This window comes from Terrapene carolina, unplaced genomic scaffold (genome assembly GCF_002925995.2).
Source record: "Terrapene carolina triunguis isolate 2854851 unplaced genomic scaffold, T_m_triunguis-2.0 Scaffold66, whole genome shotgun sequence".
NCBI lineage: Eukaryota > Metazoa > Chordata > Testudines > Emydidae > Terrapene > Terrapene triunguis.
The window spans coordinates 7,843,183-7,862,715 of NW_020664417.1; the positions used below are offsets into that span (position 1 = coordinate 7,843,183).

At 42.0% G+C, this 19,533-nt stretch overlaps 1 long non-coding RNA gene across 1 annotated transcript in view; it reads right to left on the minus strand.

The window, feature by feature from the left end:
- LOC112114645 overlaps positions 1 to 19,533 on the minus strand; it is a 126,943-nt gene that overhangs the window by 39,512 nt on the left and 67,898 nt on the right. Inside the window, exon 2 of the long non-coding RNA XR_003899758.1 lies at positions 9,645 to 9,806. This is a non-coding gene — a long non-coding RNA (uncharacterized LOC112114645). The remainder of the gene's footprint in view (positions 1 to 9,644; positions 9,807 to 19,533) is intronic.

Genomic DNA, 19,533 nt, shown 5'->3' on the forward strand with positions numbered 1-19,533 from the left:
GGGGCTCGCCGCCCTGCGCTCTGGCCGCCAGGGGGAGAGCCGAGCCCCAGCTGGGGCTCGCCACCCTCTCGCCGCCCTGCCCCCGGCGCTCTGGCCGCCGGGGGGAGAGCGGAGCCCCGGCCGGAGCTCGCCGCCCTCCCCCCGGCGCTCCGGCCGCCCCCCCCCCCATGGGGGGGGGGGCGGTCGGAGGCTTTTTTGCCTGGGGCGGCAAAAAAGCCAGAGCTGGCCCTGTATTTGTGGCTGGATTCCAGTTCAGAATGTACAGTGTTCCCCTGTTAGCCCCTTGCAGGACACATAGTAAACCCCTAGAGTGTCCAATTTCCATATTTGTTCTTATGGCAGATGTTCTATAGCTAGAAATTGTGTTACCACAAAAGATTGTGGCTTTGCTCTCAAAGCTTTGGCTAAATTAATGTCAGAAGCTGAAAAAGAAATAGCTCATTCTGTCCTATATAAAGTCTGATAGGTCTTTTGAAAAACTGTCTGACTGGCTATATTTGAATGCTGATGGTCCAATCACAGAATTCACAGATGTGAACGGAAATGGATTATATAACTATGAAACAGCCATACTCCCCTCCAGCCATACTCCTCTTGTATGATTGCAAATAGCTTCACGGGATGAGTGTATAAATTGAATTGGTAATATATCACATCCTTCATAGTAAACAGCAACACTACAAAGCAATAAGACTCCAATTCCCCACATTAGCAAAATGTGGAGTTATAGGGTGCCTTCCAGGGAATTATAATAAATCAATAACAGCCACTACTCTTATAAGTCACTGACATCCTTTACTGTTTATTCGCCTGGTTAAATTTCTTTATTCCCTTCTACATTGTTCTCATTCCAACTCCATCTTCAGTTTCCACCCTCTCCCCATTTTTGTCTTTTCTCCCTTTAAATTTAGTCTCTCTTTTTCTGTGTGACCAAAATATAATATTCTTTTACATATCAAAGGGTCTTGAGCTCTTCTTGAGCTAGAATCCATTCAAATTTGATCCCTACCCATCCCCAATTCGGTTCCCTCCTGTTTGTTCAGCCTGTTCTTTCTGCTATATTGCTATCCCCTCTTTTTGTCTTCCTCTTTCTCCTGCCCTTTGTTTTTCTGTCCTTTTAACACTTCCTTCCCATATTCCCTGTTGTTCTTTTTCCTTTTCACCTCACTGATTGCTGGCAACCTGAGAGCACATCACACCATTGGCCTGCTTCTTTCCATCAATCCCTCTTACTATCATCACTCCCTGATCGCCCTGGAACACATCACCAGAGTGGGCAACCAAGCTCTGAGCAGAACAGCTCTCTCCTATGTTAAACAGAGTGAAGTGGGTTCCTCTGATCAGCACTGAGTCCTCACCCTGGGCCTGTGTTCCTGGAAGAGCAGTTGGCAATGATGATCAAAGGACTGAGGAAAAGAAACAGCTGGAAATGTGCAGTTTTTTCTGTACAACCAGTAAGTATGGGAAGATGAGGAGAAGCTTGGGATCTCTTCTTGATCGAGAGATAATTAAGGTCAGGAATTGGTCTTGCCTGTGAGGCAATTTTTCTTTCATGTGAGTGGTAGGTGGAGGTGTATACACCCCCACAAACACGCCGCTGCCACCACCGCCGCCGCCACTCCCATCCTGCACTCTTGGCTTGTCCAAGTTTCACATTAAATTCAAGGGGAGATTTGGATCAGGCAGGAATGGGCCCTCCATTTCCACATAAGGTGAGTGGAGCCCTAGACTAGCCCCTATCAGTGTTGATGGGATATCCATAGGAGTTTCACTTACTAATCAAGATAGGGTATAAGTGTGGATTGTAAAGACGTCCTTTAGAATATGAGGCATATATGTATGTGAAGAATCTCATTCTTTTACTATTTCTACTCTACACCTCCCCACAATGCTTTCGACTAATTTTGAAGGAGGCAAATGCTCCAAATGTTAGTATAAAATTCCTCCCAGCTTAAAGTGCTTCTCTAGATGAACTGCTGGACAATCAAAAAGAGCCAAATATTTCAAGCTGCTAATAATACTTTTACATTTTTACTGCTATCTCTTATACTGGCCCATCTTGGGAAACATTCATGTACTCCAGAGCAAATACATTTATACCTTTACTTGGACAAATTATACATTCTCACACATAAAACTACCTGAAGTCAATGGAGCAATGGGTATAAAGATTGTATTTGGTCCTCTACATAAAAAAAGCGACAAAGAGTCCTGTGGCACCTTATAGACTAACAGACGTATTGGAGCATAAGCTTTCGTGGGTGACGAATGCATGTGTCTGACGAAGTGGGTATTCACCCACGAAAGATTATGCTCCAATACGTCTGTTAGTCTATAAGGTGCCACAGGACTCTTTGTCACTTTTTACATAAAAAAAGAGAAGGTTGGTCATGTAGTTAAGGCACAAGACTGGAATCAGTAGACCTGAGCTCTATTCTCAGACTTCCTAAGTTGTGTTGGGCAAGTTATTTAAGGTACAGACCTGGGTATCTAAATTTAGGGACCTAAATCGATAGTTTGGGCCTGATTCAAAGCCCTTTGAAGCTTACAGCAAATGACTTTCACAGGCAATAAGCACCTCTATCTCCTACTGAAATCAGCTCAGAACCTCTAGCTGGCACTCATATTTGAAATTTTTGGCTTCAAATATAAAGCTCAACTAGTAGTATAAAGGAGGAGAAATCCTCCAAAACCTCAGAAACTTTGCTGTAGTTCTAACTACCAAAGATTAAGAAAAGCAAAATGCTTTTAAATTTAAAAGCTTTAAATTTATTGTTTTCATATCATGTGCCAAACATCTATCATGAAGTCATGGAAGTATAAAATAATGGTTTGCAGTTGCACCTTCCCAGATGATGAGGCAAGGATATGGCAAAGAGAGCAAGCAAGTTTTACTGAAAATATAGACCCTACCTAATTGGCCAAGGATGAGCAAACACTTCCCCATGGAATTTGCAAACAAAAACTCTGAGCTTTTTAAATACAGCATGACAACATAATCACTTTTTCCATCACAATCTTTCCTATCAGAAAACTTGATTACTGAATAATAATTGATTGCAGTGTTCTACCTAAAAAGAGAGCCAAAATTGCTTGGATCTTCTGTATCCAAAATTAACTGCAGGCTAAGCAGAGCTGAAGTCCAGTTGTCCAGGATTTTTTTATTGTTAAAACACACTGAAACTATTGTTTAATTCTCCTGCTTTCTGAATGGCTGGCTAAGGGGATGGAAATCCCCAGTCATGTTTATCTGTTCCTGGATCCTTCTTATGAGCCCCTGTAAATGCAGACCAGCATTATCACATTTTAAACACCTAGGCAACCTATCAGAGCTCCAGGAAAGTAACACACATGCTGTGTGTAGTCAATTGTGAAAAAAATGTTCCTAATAGAAAAGACATGCGTGCTTTTTTTTTTTATTCTAACTATTCCTTTTTAAGGAAGAGTCTTATGGAAAAGTCGTATGGAAAAGATTCCATTTTGGAATATCAATTAGAAATAAAATCAAGTTACTGAGTGACATTTGGTTTCTACACAGATGGAGAGAGAAATGCTTTCACCTGTGCACAGTCAAAAATAAATGAGCATATGTTTTGCAGTTAGTTTTAAGTTTAGAGGGAGAGTACAAGGAGAGATGGGTTTGGAAAGAGTGTAAATTCAGGGACCAAAAGCCACAACTGGGAAGAACGGGGGAAAGGAAGTTATAATAGTCTGGGGAAATTGTCCCTTCTCTCCTAGTAAGAAAGGGACAATTTTCCATGACACTTACATCACATCTGAGCAGAGTAACAGCTGGATCCTACAAAATGTTAAGTAATCTGGCCCCCTTCCAGTAAATCACTTAAGCACATACTTAACTTTAATCGGGTGCGTAGTTCTATTAGACTGATCACATGGTTAAATGCTTTGCTAGTTTAGAGTAAGAGTTCTCAGACTATTACAGCCCTAAAAGCCTGTGTAATCTCCAACAGGCAGGAGTAGATACTATTGTAATTAGAGCAGGGCAAAACATTTAATCCAAAACATGGCAGCTTTTCAAAATCAAAAACAACTTTCATGAAAAGGTTTAGCCTGTTCACCAAAACCAAAAATTCAAAGATAAAACTACAAATTTGTCCCCCCCCTCCCCCCATTTCTCCTCCTCTTTCCCTTTTTGCGATTAAATTCAACAGAATGAATAATGAAGAGAAGCTTTTGGAGGACAGGAAGAGTCCCACTTTTGTTTTTCCTTTTTCCACTCTAATTTTTCAAAACGTCATCTATTTTTAATAAGTTACACAATGGAAAATTGAAAAAAAGGAAGAAGGTGGGAAAGGTGGAACCCACCAACCTGGACATTATTCATTTTACTGCATGTAATGGTAAAAGAGGAGAAAGGAAGAAAACTCCTCAAAATTAAAAATTTCAAAAATTTGAAATTAAAAAAATGTGGAAAATCATTGCATTTCAAGCTCTGCAAAATGGGAACAACTTCAATTATTTTTGTGATTTTTTTAAATCTTTTTTGACCAGCTCTAGTTGTAATCATGATTGTGGCAAACTTTAATTAAAAGTGCACTATGAAATAATAAATATTAATAGCAAATAGCAACAGCACAAGAAGGATCTAAGCCCATGACTGCAACTCTGAGTGCAACAAAAGAAACTGTCACAGAACCTGCAGCTTCTCCAGCAATTACTAAACAGAGCCAGGAGCAACAGTTAATCCTGTGGCTTCGGATTCTCAGTCAAAAGACATTTTTCCTTCCCATTATTCCACCAGCAGCTGATAAGCTACCCTATCTCCTACCAGTCTGCAGATATGTAGCTTCAAAATAAGAGGGACAGAAACTGCACCCTAAAAAGTCAATATGCTGATACTTTAGTATCTGCACATGTAGGCAATGGGTGCATCATTGGTCATCTTCTGCAGAGATTACAGATGAAGTCCATTTTATGTACACTAATTATTCTTAAGATAGAAAAGACACAGTCATAGGATAAGTGGAGCTATAGACCAATAATTTAATTGTTCACCTGGGTGGAAGTAGAAGATGAGAAAAGAAATCTGCCACCCCCTTCTCACTCCAAACAAGCAAGTTTCTGCAGTTTTTGTTCTGGATTTGTTCAGCAGTCTACCAATTCCTTTCCTCTATATATTCTCTGTGGTTTGCATTAGCAGATGTTTAAATAGTATGACATATTATTTACTTCAGTCCACAGCTCTGAGAGTTTTGCATAGCTTTCCCCCTTGCTAGCACTGTCACAAATAAATCACTGCTTTAATCCATAAAATAAGTGGACCTATGGAGCATGTACATAGTGTTTTAAATTAATCTTTTAGGGGGAAATGTCACAGTAACCACACTGCTTATTCAGTCACAAACTATTCTAACTGGAAATGTCTAGTGCAAGACAGCGTGTGACATTACAATCCAGATGTGGAATTTAACTAGCACAGCAACTATTTCTATAAGTGCAATATCAACATCTTTAAAAATTCCAAAGTCATGTCCAGGACACTGATTGCTTCTGACATTTGATATGGAAATCACAGAAGCCATTCACAGTTAGGGGTCCTGTGCCCCCATAGTTCTGTCATTGTCTATGTCACTTTGAAATATTTAGGAAGTTTATGACTACGCTTTCAAATCTTTGGGGTTCAGTGGTAAAAATGTGTACTGAATCTTGGATTCTGTCTTTGAAAAAAAATCATTCTGCAAACTGACATATGGATATGGAGCACAATGAATAGTCACGTTTTAATGAAAAAAACATGAAACAGCAGGACATTATTTTAATGCAAACAATCATGATTGGCCTAAGCTGTAGTTATATATAATTTTTAGTGTGATGTTGGATAATTTAGCTCCATGTGAATTCAATCTTCTGGGGTGTTTGAATCACTTTTGATCTACATTTGGTTTGGTGACATATTGAGGCAAAAAACTGTACATGCTTTCTCTAAAGGAAAAAACTTTTTTACATGCTCTTCCAGCAGTCACTTCTTTTTTTGATCTATTTATTTTTCTAGGAGATTTATTTTTGTGGTGCACGTGAAATGGTGTTATTTGGGGATAAAAGCTACATGAAAGCATTCAAAATTTACCTGGGTAAAAACCCACAGGGCTAGAACCCAGGACCATAAGCATTCTGGGCTACTGATGCGTCCACATCACTACAGGAAGCTCAGACTAGACTCTTCTAGGAAGACCCTGTTAGGCTGAGCCCAGCAGGAAGTACCATCCTATAGGACATACCATCCAGCAGGCTCTGATTGGCCGTTCCTCACAGCCCACTGATTGGCTGGCACCAGTACTTGAGCCAGGAAACCATGTCAAGGAGTTGTGTGAGCAACAGTACATACTCCCCACATTTCTTGCTTCAGACCCTGTGTGTGAGAGACTCCAGCTTCTGACCCCTGCGTGCCTCTTGGTTTATCTTCCAGCCTCTCTCGGACCTCCCACTAACCTGACTCCTCTCTTGCCCTCTGGCCTGTCTTGGACTCTGACCCTCTGGTACCCGACTTAGCCCAACTGCTGCTCTGACCAGTAGGTCTGAAACTGCCACACACACCTGGTCGCAACAATCAGGTTATCAGCATATTGTGTGCAAATATTTTCAGATTGGATGACCATTCTCCGCCAAAGAGTGCTTTGAGTAGGCTGACCAGACTTTTGCCATATGTCAGAATGAGTTTGAGATCTGCAGAAATTCCATATCTTTTATCTATTTTGAACACTTCACAGTGTTCTAATAGAAACCCCTGGGGTTTCATGTGTTGTGCTACCTTGACACCATTTAAATAAATATTTAATATTTATTCATTAAGTTGCCAACTCTCACAATTTTATCACAAGTTTCACAACATTTGGTGTTTCCTTAAAGCCCCAGCTCTGAGAGTCAACTGATTATGTGAGAATCAAAACTTTCATTTACTTTTTTTTCCAAGCCTGATGATTGCAGAGAAAAACCTGAAAATATGACTTGAGTAAACCCTATAAGCTCAACCATAAAACAGAAAAAGAAACCCAACAATTATTTTTATCTTATTTGTAAGCCCTCCTCATGATTTCTGAATGTTTAGGGTGACAATATTGAGTTATAACAAAATGAAAATTACATTTTGGCCTCACTTGTATTCCAGTTCTTTTTAAATCAATGGTAATATCAATTGGTATATTCAGGAATGGTATATCAAAAAAGTACCAAGCCAACAATCTAAAGTCTTTCTACTCTCTAGTTTTAGGAGTTTCTTATTTAATGCATTCCAGCTATGAAGCCTGACTGGTTCATGTGTAACTTATTTGATTTGTTCCACAATTCACTTATCTAAAAATTCTTCACACACACCCTTCCTGAACAGACAATTCCATGTTTGTGAAAATGTATAAACAGTTTTGTTTTGTTCCAGTACAAAATGTAAACAATTTTGAAACCTCAAAAGTTGCTGTGAAACAGAATTGTGATCCTCTGGTCAGCTCTAAATCATTGCTTCCAAGATTTTCACTCAGCATAGTATTTGTCCTGATATTTTATATTCTCCTCACTTACTAAAAAAAGCTTTTTCAGATCAGATATGTGCTATTTGAAGGAGTTTTATTTTGGTCATCTGCCAAAGAATGTTTGTGACAGGGTTTCATAGAGCTTCATAGAGAAGCTCAGTGATTCGGAACCGGATTTCTTCAAAGGTTCAAATAAATATAGTATTTGTGTCTTTCTACCACCTACAGATCTATGTGGCAAGCCCACATGTTCAGTTTTGCTGATACAAATGAATTGATGTTTTGTGAAAATTTATTTTTATGTAGTGTTTTTTAATTACAATAACCATTCATGCAATGAATCATGTTGATTGTAAAAACAAAACCAAATGCTAATGGCACAATAAAAAAATAAATCCATAAACTTACCATTTAGCGGTTCCAGACCAGATATATTCAATTTTAGTGCAGTTCTGTTCCTAGTACCTACTCAAATGCCATATTAAAAAGTTTACCCTTTTCTTTCACCTCAAAGTGTGTGTGTGCACTTGTGTGAGAGAGGCATACACAGATTCTCCTTGTCCTTGGAGTGTCTCCTTGTGGTGGGTGTGATATTCTCAGGAATTCTACCTCAGTTTCCCACAATGATTGTCAGCCTACCTTGGCTGTAAACCACTATAAAAAGTAACAAAGTCACTTAATCCAAAGCCAATAAACATACCTAACAAAAGAATCCCCATCCTAGCCAGGCTCATCCTTCAGCCCCTTTCCTCACAGTTGGGATTCTAGCTACAATGGTTTCCCTTCCTGCTTAGCAAGAGGCTCCATGGCTCTTTTCTAATCAGTCATCTGTCTCAGGTCTACTTTCCTCTCAAGAACTTAAGCCACAGTCCTCCTGTAACTCGGGACCAAGCCAGGCTCCTTCCCCGATGCAGAAGCAGCACGTCTGCTCTCCTTCACCAACAACCCTCAAACTGCTTAGCTTTCTTCCTCTTAAATCCAACAGCCCGTACAGGTGTAACGGGATGGGACTAATTGCACAGAGCTCGCTAGCAAGCTGCCCTATTACAATGTGCTCTAATATAAGTGGATACGAACAAATTTCAGCTCAAAATAGAGACTGAGAATGCAGATTGACGCCAATGTGCCTTGTTGGAATTTTGCCCTTTCCTTTCTTTCTGGTCACAACTGCTACATTTTAAATCTCTTCCTTACCCTTTTCTCCCTGGATTGGAAAGAGAGTAAACAACCTTCTCTAAAACAGATGCTAATAAGCAAACTTTCTAATTATTGCCATATTACCTTCTCATTCACTTGCTAAGGGCAAAATCCTTAACACTGGGCACATTCTGAGTAACTGGGGAATATGTTGGGAGTGGGAGGGATTATTTTTTCTTCCAACCCCTGCAGAATCACCCGTCTGTGAATTGAGAAGACCATAGCCTGAAGTCAACAGTAGCTACTGCTCCTACTGTCCTCTCTGTGCAGAATTTTGACCAGAGAACATGCATAGCAATGTGTCTGCTATTATTACCCCTTCTTCTCCTTGACCCTTGCCTACCCTGGTCCGCTGACCTTCCGACATGGCTTACTATGCACAGATGTACTTTGTTGCATGCAGAGGATCACAGAGCCTACATGTGGGCTGCTAGCCACATCCCACTATACAAGTTCTGTTGTGCTCAGGGCTCTTTATGCTTGAGGAAGTGTATGTGTTTATGTATATACATTCTGAAGGGTGAAAACTGACTGGATTTGCTAAGTACAGATACAGAAGCAACTGACACTCCCATCAAGCCTGCCCATCTTGCATATACAAACATATCATGCTTGTCAAATGTCTCATTTCAATACAATGTGTGTCTAGCAGAGGAAGGTGCAACCCACATTTTTGTTTTTGTCTACGACATGCACCTTCTTGAATATTTTTGATGCTAGTGTCATGATACCCTAAATTATTGTTTGTTTGGCAGTATTTTTCTTGGTTTGTTTTTTTAAGATTATTTAGTCATTGCTCTGTCAGTGTAAGGATAATTCTACTGGCAGCCCCTGACACTGTACAGTGCTGCAGCCTTGCTTAGGATGGGTAACGCATTCCTCACCTGCAAATGAAAATGATTGCCAAGATTATCATGACACCATCAATTCTCTATAAAAAACAAAACAAATAAGCCCACTTACTTTCCCCCAGTATGACAGACGGACAGCTTCTATGATTGTGTGTGAAGCAGTCAAACCCCGAGACTTCATAAAGCTGCACAGGAGTCAGGGCATGTATCTATTTTCTTTACACATATATAGTGCAGGGGATCAAGCACATGTTGTTTCATGAAAGTTCAGTATCTAGGATCAACAGACAAATGTCATTTCCAAATCCCAGACAGTGTTCTAATAAAATATGACCTAAACAGTTATACTTTCCCAACTGCACTTTTAAACCCAATCTTCTCCCTATAATGGTCTGGAAAAGACTAATGTATAGCACAAACAAACATCAAGCTCCTCTGAAGTTTCTGCTATGGAGAGCTCTGCATGGTTGGCATACTTTCTGTGCCACTTGCAAAGCAGCAAGCATCTCCTTTTGTTGATGATGCAGATTGTTTCCAAATTGCTCAGCATGATTTTTTCCTCAGCCACTTGCTCCTGAAACTTGAAAGAAAAATAGTGCACATTTAATCGGAAAAATGCTTCACAGATTTCATAAGGAAGTAGAGGGGAAAAAGCTGTTTCACAGGGGCCATGAGTGAGGGGCTAAACAAAACCTTCAGGCACTCTTTCACAAGTTATTTTCACTTCTTATAATTTGTACAACCAAGTGGGTGGCAACATGTTTATCTACTCTCCTTGTTTTTCACCAAATGAAACTAGCATGACTTAAAAAAAAAACATTTTTAGCTAATAGCAACCATGCCTATATTATTTTCAGATTGATTCTATGTGCAACGGAACCAGTTTTCTCATTAAATACAAAAATAATTTAGTATCCCAGTGAGATTTACCAGTTGTTGTGGATTATGTTTGGTATGCTCACTGCATGGAAGAAGGCAATGACACATGGTAGGGGTTTTAACCAGGCCATGTCTTTATTAGTCAAAATACATCCAAGGTTCCCATTGGGGGACAGCCCAGTGCAGTCACTCACACTCCATTGATCCCTTGCCAATTTTTGGGGTACTCCCAATGCAGGGAAAGCCAATTATCACACAAGGTGGTTTTCTGGGCATCTCCACCTGCCTATGAACATCCCTTCCCCTTTTGGGAGTTGAGGCAAGAGGGGACCTTGGTCCCCAGCCAGCACTGCCATAGAGCGCGTTGGTGGAATGGCCTCCCATGGTAAAGTCCCAATCTCTAGTTTGCATTTGTCCCTATCTCATAAGGAAGTGCCCTTGGGATGACAAACAAGTTCCTATACTGGGAACCTGCCTCAAAGAGGCACCAGCAACAGCTTAGCTGCCTCCAACCCACCCCACATGGGCCACCTCGGAGTTCAGGTGCTCATCCAGGAACAAACTGGCACCTATGTCAGATGAGTGAACTCCATCCTCTCACTCAAACTCTGCTGCACTCTGAGTTATGCAGTCATATCAAATAACCAAGCCATCTCAGAACTCCAGGCATGTCAATACTTTCTAGCTGGCCTTCCTCCAGGCTCTCTCCACTTTTTGGGGTGGACTGCAGTTCACCAAACTCTGCAGGCCAGCATCTTCAATCATAATATCCCCATGTTGGGAGGCTTGTTTCCCAGGAGTCCAATATCCCACTTAGCCTTCCAAATCCATTTGAGCCTAGAGCATGTTCTCAGGGGGTTCTCGCTTTGGTGTATAACAATGGTATCCAGCATGTCCTCACAGAGTGCCAGCCCATGTAAAAGAGGCATTTACTTTCTGCAGTGGCAAGACAAAAAGTCACATCCAGCACCAGGCCCAGTGGCAAGCCCCTTACTGAATTACACACTCTCTTGTAAACCCAGTGCACAATGCTGTGCCCACAAATTCATGTGCGCCAATACATTCTATATAATAGATATGGGGAAGGAACCCAGATAGTTAAAAACGGTGGCACTTAAAGCCCCTCCAACCACCACCCTGGCTAGCCGATTAGCTGTAGTGAGACCAGTTTGGGGTTCTGGTATAGGCCAACACCTGGGGAGTCCCACAACCCCCCTGAATGCCTCGACTGCCATTCTGTAAGCTAAAAGGTGAGTGGTGCAAGTGCTCCCTTGACTATGGATACTGCTTCTAGCAACCAAGATTCCACAGGGCTGGTGGCATCTGTTCAGGCATTTCTTTAGCTCCCGCTGCTAGTGCTTGGAATCTGCTAACCTGCAGTGGAGAGAGCTTCAGCTATGCCAGTGTATAGCCCAGGCACATGCTTGGCAGTGAAATGAACATTGCATGCACATTTCTGTTTGGAAGCGTTAATTGTTTAACATTTCTAGACATGGGCACAGCCTTAGTCAGATTAAGGATTCCATGCAGGTGAGTCACTCCTTCCCCTCTCACAAGAAGAGATAGGGAAGAAATTCCAAAGTTGAGACATTTTCTCCATTCAGGAATCTGGTAATGAGTGTTCGGTTCACCCAGCAACTGACTAGTGCACTCACACAGCAGCAAGTCTGTGGGTCCATGAAACACTCATCTTCCTGGAAAAATTCTGCGCTGGCACTGAGTGATGTGCCCCTGCAGGATTAGTATAAGGACAGAGATGGACACACTGAAAGTCTTTTAAGGCAGAGTCTTGTAATACAGACTTTGGCTGGGGTGGGGAATTAAGCTCCCACCTATTCTAATGCATTGAGGCCCCAGTTAGAACACAGGGTTCAGGGGAGCTACCACCAAAGTCTCCCATTAACACAAGACCAGACTGCAGCTGTGCAAATCTGCAAGCTGCATCATGCTTTGAATACATGGCTCAGTCTCATGAGCATTGAGGGACAGAGGTATGTCAGGGACTACTATGTTTATCCACATCCCCAGCATGGCAGAGATTCTAGAGCCGAGTTGGTGCCTTACTCACAAGCGGAGTAGCTTTAGCTTTATAAGTGAGAGTTCAGGGAGGTGTGGGAATGTCTCCATTGAGACATTACACCAGCCAAAATAAGCTAACAACCAGTTCAGTTCTGCACAGCATCACATACAAGCCTATTCCCTGCAGCCCATACCAGTGTTTGCTCAATATACAGTTCACAGGGCTGTTTTGGCTTTTCAAGCACCTTCCCCAAGATGATCTATTGTCTTGGCTTCCCTTGAGAGGGTGGGGCTCAGTAAGGTGTGGGAGTAGTCATTTGTCTTCCAATCACAGATAATAGTCCTCTCACTTTCAAAGGCTGAATTCTCAGGGACAAAGATTTTTACACCTCAGAGGGGGAGCAGAGACAGAGAGGAGACAAGCCCACTATTTTTTTGGTGGGTGGGAGGGAGAGGGAAGCAGCTTTCATAACTTCTACCATGTAAGTGTTGTAGGGACTGTGGGATTTATATGCACTGACAGATGAGTTCCTGGGAACTCAGTTGAAAGTTATGAACATAGTATGCTTAGGAGTGGAAATTTCCCATCTTCAAGACAGAACAACCATGATGCAGTCTCTGCAGTCTCAAGGCCCTTTCTTACAGCAATTACATTCTTGCTGACCACATTTAGAGGGACAAAGTCATCAACAACGCAATACTGGACATACAACCTATTGCCAGTGATTGAAGGTTTCCATTTTCACTTCCAAAAAAGCCAGTTTCTATATTGTGCATAGGTTTGCAGCTAGGAACTGAGAGCCAGGAAGGCAGGGTACATGCGTTTGGTGCTCTGCTCAAATAAAGAGGACTCCATACCAGGAGCAAGAGCCAAGCCAGGGAGCATCACATTTAGTCCCAGACCAGGGTGAGCAATCATTCACCATACCGCCTTACTGGATCAGTGATGGGCACAGAGTAAGAACTGACTAGACTAGCACAACAAGGCAAAGTGATCAGATAAAATCTGCCCCACTGTAGTGAGGGCAGACTGGGCTCACTCCTGGGGGAGTATCAGAGGGGTAGCCATGTTAGTCTGGATCTGTAAAAGCAGCAAAGAGTCCTGTGGCACCTTATAGACTAACAGACGTATTGGAGCATGAGCTCATGCATCCGACGAAGTGGGTATTTCCCCACGAAAGCTCATGCTCCAATACATCTGTTAGTCTATAAGGTGCCACAGGACTCTTTCCTGGGGGAGTGTTTGGTTGTGGTGAAGCCAGCTATGCACACATCCAACAGCTGCTGCTACTGCCAATTCAGGTCCTGCAGAGAAGTGAGCAGCACTCCCTGGGAATGGCCCAAAGCTCAGGGCAGTCGGGACTACCCAGCAGGTCTCTGCCCAGGCCATGGGGCTCAGCCCTGTCCTCCCTAGGAATTCCTAATACCTACCACTACAGTGCCCCAGGGCTCCCAAGGGAGAGGAGGTAACTCTTAACTTGGCCCAGGACTTGGCCCCTGAGCAGTTCCGCACAGGAAACTATGAAAGTGAATTGCTGCAAAGTAAAGCCATCCAGGCATGGTTCCGCTGGCTTGTTCAGCTGCCAGTCCACCTGCACAACAGTAGCTGGAAACTAGCAAACAGGAAGCGGCCCAGGGCTCCTATCACAGCTCCAAATCTGATGCCAAATGATGTAAAACCTCCAGCCCACGTCCAAAGTCCTGTGGGGGCTGGAAATCTTGCAGGACACTGTCCATCCAGTCCTTTTTGCCATCTCCTCTTGCTTGGCTTAGGGCCCTCTTCTACAAGGAGATTTTTATCTTTCATTTTGCTAATTAGAGGTCATGCCCCTACTTACACAGATCATGGGACCAGCGTTTCAATGTCGAGCCAAAATACCAATAGTTGTGATATTTCAGTGAAAATAGACAGTATCCTTACAAGGTTGAAAACAACAGTAATTAATTCCACTGAAACATCATCCACATTCCCTTTTTCCCTCTCTCATTTTTTAAATACATCAGAAGCAGAAAGCCTGCTAAACACCCAATTGGGCCACTGGATGATCGAGATGCTAAAGGAGCACTCAAAGACGATAAAGCCATTGTGGATAAACTAAATTAATTATTTGCATCGGTCTTCACTGTTGAGGATGAGGGAGATTCCCAAACGTGAGCCATTCTTTTGCGTGACAGATCTGAGGAACTGTCCCAAATTGAGGTGTCATTAGAGGAGGTTTTGGAACAAATTGATAAACTAAACAGTAATAAGTCTCCAGGACCTGATGGTATTCACCCAAGAGTTCTGAAGAAACTCAAATGTGAAATTGCAGGACTACTAACTGTCATCTGTAACCTATCATTTAAATCCGCTTCTGTATCAAATGACTGGAGGATAGCTAATGTGATGCCAATTTTTAAAAGGAGCTCCAGAAGTGACCCTGGTAATTACAGGCCAGTAAGCCTCACTTCAGTACCAGGAAAATTGGTTGAAACTATCGTAAAGAACAAAATTGTCAGACACATAGATGAACATAATTTGTTGGGAAATAGTCAACATGGTTTTTGTAAAGGGAAATCATGCCTCACCAATCTACTAAAATTCTTTGAGGGGGTCAACAAGCATGCAGACAAAGGAGATCCAATTGATATAGTGTATTTAGATTTTCAGAAAGCCTTTGACAAGGTCCCTCACCAAAGGCTCTTAATCAAAATAGGCAGTCATGGGATAAGAGGGAAGGTTCTCTCATGGATTGGTAACTGGTTAAAAGATAGGAAACAAAGAGTAGGAATAAATGGTTAGTTTTCAGAATGGAGAGAGGTAAATAGTGGTGTCCCCCAGGGATCTATACTAGGCCCAGTCCTATTTAACATATTCATAAACGATCTGGAAAAAGGGGTAAACACTGAGGTGGCAAAGTTTGCAGATGATACAAAACTACTCAAGATAGTTAAGTCCCAGGCAGACTGCGAAGAGCTACAAAAGGATATCACGAAACTGGGTGACTGGGTAACAAAATGGCAGAGGAAATTTAATATTGATAAATGCAAAGTAATGCACATTGGAAAACATAATTCTAATTATACATGTACAATGATGGGGTCAAAATTACCTCTTACCACTCAAGAAAGAGATCTTAGAATCATAGAATATTAGGGTTGGAAGGTGGTCATCTAGTCCAATCCCCTGCTCAGAGCAGGGCTAACACCAACTAAATCGTGGCAGACGAGGCTTTGTCAAGCCGGGCCTTAAAAACCTCTAAGAATGGAGATTCCACCATCTCCCTCTGTAACCCATTCCAGTGCTTCACCACCCTCCTAGTGAAATAGTATTTCCTAATATCCAACCTAGACCTCCCCCACTGCAACTTGAGACCATTGCTTCTTGTTCTGTCATCTGCCACCACTGAGAACAGCGTACCTCCATCGTCTATGGAACCCCCCTTTAGGTAGTTTATAGAATCATAGAATATCAGGGTTTGAAGGGACCTAGGAGGTCATCTAATCCAATCCCCTGTCACCTGGTACCACTGAGAACAGTCGAGATCCATCCTCTTTGGAATCCCCTTTCAGGTAGTTGAAAGCAGCTATCAAATCCCCCCTCATTCTTTTCTTCTGCAGACTAAACAATCCCAGTTCCCTCAGCCTATCCTCATAAGTCATGTGCTCCAGCCCCCTAATCATTTTTGTTGCCCTCCACTGGACTCTTTCCAATTTTTCCACATCCTTCTTGTAGTGTGGGTCCCAAAACTGGACACAGTACTCCAGATGAGGCCTCACCAATGCCGAATAGAGGGGAATGATCACGTCCCTCGATCTGCTGGCAATGCCCCTACTTATAACGCCCAAAATGCCGTTAGCCTTCTTGGCAACAAGGGCACACTTTTGATTCATATCCAGCTTCTCGTCCACTGTAACCCCTAGGTCCTTTTCTGCAGAACTGCTGCCTAGCCACTCGGTCCCTAGTCTGTAGCGTGCATGGGATTCTTCTGTCCTAAGTGCAGGACTCTGCACTTGTCCTTGTTGAACCTCATCAGATTTATTTTGGCCCAATCCTCTAATTTGTCTAAGTCCCTCTGTATCCTATCCCTACCCTCCAGTGTATCTACCACTCCTCCCAGTTTAGTGTCATCTGCAAACTTGCTGAGGTGTTACATGCCAAGAAGCCCCTTCACCTCTGGCCCTGGGGCTATATTAGGGTCACAAGTGCCCAGTTTGAAATACCATGGGCCTGGTTTATCAGAATACTTAGTATTTTACAGCACATTATCTCTTCAAAGCACGACTCCCATTGACTTCAGATATAGCTGTGAGGGCTCAGCCCCAGGGTCTCATGAGCTCTGCACTACAGCTAACAGGGTAACTGATAACTAGTAAACTGCCAGCCTCTGTGTGGATGAACCACTGGAGGGGGATGAGAGACACATTTTGCCAATGGGTTTCACAGATGTTTGCGTAGCAAAGGAATGTCAAAACTCAAGAATCTTTGGTTTCATTCTAGATTCTAGAATGTAATGGGTATAGACCCTTTAGTCCCTGCATGACCCCTTCTGCCCATGTCCTCTTCATGCGGTCTCTGTGCCAGTCCTGTCTCTCCCTCCACCTCATCATCCAAGTCCCAGTCCTAGTCTCTTAGTCTAATCAGTCCCTGCCTTCCCCACATCCTAGTTCCCAGTCCCTTTGGCCAGCCACCCCAGTGTGATTCCCCCAGCTCCTCATCCTATCTCAATCTCTCCCAAACACACACATGCACACAGGCTCCCAATACCACTCACTGTCTCACACTCTTTGCTCAGCTAGTAACAAGCTCTCCTGCCCCCGCCCCAGGTCCTCATTTGATCTATCTTCCCTTCCTCCAACTGGCAACCAGCTCTGTCTATAATATGCTAGCCCATGCCAGTGACTAATGAAGCCTATGCTTTTGTAGCCCTGCGACACTGTGTCAGATGTTTACCTGTGAAGTCACATGATAAAAACTTTATTATCTCAGTTTTATGAAACTCCATGCTAACCGTAATAGGGGCATACCCCTGAAATCTATTAATTACACTGAAAATGTCCTCTGAGCACCTGCCCTCTGAAAAATCAGGTCTATGTAAGGTGTCTCAAGCTAGCTACCCAAAGTCACTTTTGAAAATTTAAGCCAATACTACCCGTTTCTGATTCTTTTCACAGTCCCTCCATTTGCCAACAATCGTCACTTCATCACAGCAGTCATTTAATTCTAGAATCGTCATCATCTTGCGGAAAATATATATTTAAAAGTAAACAACAACAAAATTCATCCCTACTGATGACTCTTTCTGATCATCAGTCTGTGGTTCTATTTGCAATTCTAACTCCTGACTTTTGTGCTTTGGATTATAAAGTAATCTTATTAATGAGTTGGGAACCCACATACAAGAACCATCATACAACTGCATATAAGATAGAAAGAATTAAATGCACTACAGTAATCAACAGAGTACTGCACAGCAACTAGTCAAATGTCCTCATCTTTTCAATCAAAATCTCTAGTTGAATGCTTCTTCTTTGATATTCTATTCTTTCCTAAACCTTCTTGTTCAATAGCTACATCTGATTTCATCTTGACTTTCACTCAATTTATCCTGACTTTCAACAGCACCAAACTTGCATCATGGCCCATTAATATAATTGTTCTGTAGTTTGCCAGATTTCTTCCTCACACTTTTTTTTTAATAAAGGGACTTTTATTCATATATGCCAATATTCAGGAACATACCCTGTTTCAAATACAGGGAAAAATTATGAAATATGATGATTGATTTTACTGAACAATCAACTTGCATTTTTATTAGCTCACAGTTATAATATTAGTGAAACCCGGTGTATTTCACATTCTGATGTTTTTATTTTACCTGGTAAAGTTTTAGCATTGGCTATAAAGTTAGAGATTCATATAGCCTGTTAGGATAACTGACACCTGCCCTATTTTCACAAAGCCTTCAACAATTCTTCAGACTCAACTTCATAGCTGCAATTTTATTAGTGTACTTGTAACCTTAGCTAATTTTATTTAATAAAAGTTTGGAGCTTTGGTATCCCTTTTTGGTAGGTTTGTAATTGGTTACAATCTGCATGAAATTTTCAAGTAATTTTTACATTATCTTTGGGTTTAAAGCACATTTTTACTACTGTAAAATATAGAACACCTTTTCTGGAAGTGACCTGGGGAGGTCATCTAGTTTATCTGTCCCACTGAGGTAGAATTAAATATACCTAGACACTCCCCCAACCCCTCGCCCAAGAGGAGTTTGTCCAACTTGTTCTTAAATCACTGGAATGGGTTACCTAGGGAGGTGGTGGAATCTCCTTCCTTAGAGGTTTTTAAGGTCAGGCTTGACAAAGCCCTGGCTGGGATGATTTAGCTGGGGATTGGTCCTGAGGTCCCTTCCAACCCTGATAGTCTATGATTCTATGAATACCTCCAGTAATTGGGATTCCACAACCTCCCTCACAAGCCTATCCCAAAATTTAACTACCCTTAGAGTTAGAAAGTTTTTCCTAATATCTAACCTAAAATCTCCCTTGCTGCACATTACACCCATTACTTCTTGTCCTATCCTTGGTGGACACTGAGAACAATTGATCACTGCATTCTTTATAAGACGTATGTCCACCCCCTTTCTTTTCTCAAGACTACACCTCCCTAATTTTTTTCAACCTTCAGGTTTTCTAAACATATTTATCATATTTGTTGCTCTCCTCTGGACTCTCTCCAATTTATCCACATCTTTCTTAAGGTGAAGTGCCCAGAACAGGACATAATACTCCTGCTGAGGCCTCACCAGTGCCAAGTAGAGTGGAACAATTATCTCCCATGTCTTATGGATGACATTCCTGTTAATGCACCCCAGAATGATATTTGCCTTTCTTTGCAGCTGCATCACATTGTGGACTCAGATTCAATCTGTGAACCACTACAACCCCCAGATCCTTTTCAGCAGCGCTACTGCTTTGGCATTTATTCCCCATTTTGTAGTTGTGCATTTAATTTTAACTTCTTAAGTGTAGTATTTTGCACTTGTCTTTTTTGGTTCAATCTCCAAACTGAAAAAAATTCACTCTGTTCTAGCTGGCAGTGCGGGCAGATCCTAACACAT